Raw genomic sequence first — 2,596 nt, 5'->3', positions numbered from 1 at the left:
TCTTGCTGGCCACACTACTGCTGATAAAAGCCAGGATGCCATTGGAATTCTTGGACAGGTGACAGCTGTGATCTCTGGTTGACTCTCATGTCTATCAGCACTTCCAACAAGCCTTGGTGTTACTTGGAGCAAAGAAGGATTCAGCATTTCGTAGGCCTCCTCTTCCCAAAACAAAGGGGAGGCTCTCAAAAGCAACATCACTGCAAAGCAAGGAGGTACTGCCTGAAAATCTTCATATACCCCTGATGAAGAAAGGCTTCCTCTTATATTAAAATGAGTAGCTCATCCAGAATAAAACCTATCAAATCTATTTCTAATTGATGTATTTCTTCTCACGATTGTTCTTAATCTACTTGCCAGAACTACTAGGACTCACCCACAGCCGGTTCTTTCCTCCCACCAGTCTCTTGGAGAAGTCACACAAAGGTTTTCTACGTGCTGCAGGTTGGATTTAACCCAGGGTTTTTCCCCCGAGGTGTAATTTCCCAGTCTCTACCATCAGGGACACCTGAGTGACTTACTGCCTGACACTTAGAGCAGGAGCACTCTGTTCTGCAGGATTTAAAGTTAACAGGCTGATTTTCCAGCTTTAGAACCTTAGACAGCACAAAAGTTCAAACTCCTTTCCTCTCCTGTCTCCAAGATCCAGCAAAAGCACACAACAAAAAGGAAGATGAGAACAGGTTGCAGGTTCAGGCTTTTGTTCCCTTTCTGCTGTGATGTGGGGACAGGAGAGATTTTCTCTCTGACAGATGAACTGCTCCAGTTGCAAGGAATGCTCATTCTCAGTTCATGAATAGCTGGAGATTTTCTAAATGCCTCCAATGGATTGGATTTGTCTGTCTCAGCCATCCAAGAGCTGCCTGTTTGCTGTCTCAGAGCAGCTGTGTAGCCCCTCCATCAGGAGAGCAGCTTCCCTGCACACACAGCAGGCTGCAACAACTGCTGCCTTATCCTGAGTGCAGCTCGAAACTCAGGACAGCTCCTCAAGTGGATTAAGCCACTGCTTCATGGAATACACTCTGGCTTTTAAGAGGCTCCTATCATGCCCCCAGCAGAGGTGTTTCAACAAGCAGGAGGCCTTGAGAGGCTGATGTGAAGGACTTAGGAATCAATGGGACAATCAAGATACGATGAGACTGGGAGCCCTTCAAGGGGAGAGGGCTGAGGGAAGGATGCCGGTTTTACACTCTGTGAAATTAGAGCCCTGGTGTTTGTGATGGTAATAAACTCATCTATATAACAAAGAAAGACGTTGTAACATCAGATGTTGCCTTTGCTGCACACTGAAGCAGAAGTTAGATTGAAAGGAGAGTTTGGTAAAGATGTTTGTTAAAGGCAGTATGAGGCTAACACCAGGCACTCCAGCCTTGGGCAGCTGAAATAGTCACTCTTTCCCCTCACACCACTTTGCTTCCACATGAAATCCCTTCTAACTTCAGCTTTTATCAAGCTCTACAAAGGGTGGCACAGTCCAATAGCCTGCACACACTGCCAGTGAAGCATCACACTAACCAAAACACACTCAGATCACTGTTCCTGAATCCTAGTCTGAAACAAAACAACATGTGAGAAATGAAATTAATTTGGATGTATTCCTCCCTATTTAACAAGCAGTCATACAGAGAGGAACCAAAATGCTGGCTCAGAAACTCCCGAGTTTACTGCCTTGCTTTCATTCCTAAAGCAAAGGAGGCATTTCCACGGCATCAAGCAGATGGCTGAAATAAGCATCTTTCCTATATCGAGCTCCATGTGCAAGCTTAGGATCTATGTAAGGTACGAAAAAGCTACGAGCTGGAGGAATGAGGGGGTGGGGATGAAGGAAGAAGGAGGAGGAAAAGACAGGGGGTGGAGAGTAACACTGGAGAGCAGCAGTGGTCCAGCCCCTCAGAATCTGAAAAGCATCACAGGAGCCTCTGGATAAAGAGCAGCTTCAGGAGCAAGGCTAGGAGACAGAGGATTTCTGCTCAGTGATAAAACATGGTGAGTAGGATTTTTGTGATCTGCCTCCTTTGCCCTGGTGCAATGGCATTTCTTTTGCTCTGACACTCAGAGCAACTCTGAGTATTATTTTGGGATGACTGCTTGTTTTTGAAGCATTGCTTTTTACTTCTTTTTCCATGCATCTGGCAAGTCTGTGCCTGTATTTATAAAATTGCTCATCCTATCTCCTTTGAAAGCAATAAATTACTGAGGATAGCCAAAGCTGTCAGTGTTAACACTTTGCTGTCTGGTACCAACAGGCTACTGGTTCAGGGCAAAAAAAAAAAATAAAATAGAAGCCCTGTTTCCTTCTCAGGTATGCAGTGGAAATCTCTTCTCTGCTGCCTTCTCTTAGCAATAGAGTGATGATTCGAAATCTTCCTGCGCAGGAGTTAAAGCTGCCCTTTTACATGATGTAATTGGAACATTTCAAAGCAGTTACGTTTCTTTCAGCCTCAGGTATAGAAGAAAACTGAGTGAGGGGTGCAGAGGTTTTTGTCAGAGAAGGAGAATTCTTTTGTCATGGGCTCAGCCTCCTTCTGCCCTGCCACACACCCCATGCGTGGCTGGGGGATGCTGTGGGTGCCCCAGATGGGGCTGGGGGATGCTG

General features: G+C 45.7%; 1 protein-coding gene across 2 annotated transcripts in view; it reads left to right on the top strand.

Moving 5' to 3' along the window:
• Window positions 1–1,889: 1,889 nt before the first annotated feature.
• AMER3 (APC membrane recruitment protein 3) overlaps window positions 1,890–2,596 on the top strand; it is a 42,620-nt gene continuing 41,913 nt past the window's right edge. For both annotated transcript variants that reach the window (XM_015638237.3, XM_015638239.3), the window contains exon 1: window positions 1,890–1,986. The gene's annotated coding sequence lies outside the window, so the exon portion shown is untranslated. The remainder of the gene's footprint in view (window positions 1,987–2,596) is intronic.

This window comes from Parus major, chromosome 9 (genome assembly GCF_001522545.3).
Source record: "Parus major isolate Abel chromosome 9, Parus_major1.1, whole genome shotgun sequence".
NCBI lineage: Eukaryota > Metazoa > Chordata > Aves > Passeriformes > Paridae > Parus > Parus major.
This window is presented reverse-complemented; position numbering and strand designations above follow the sequence as displayed.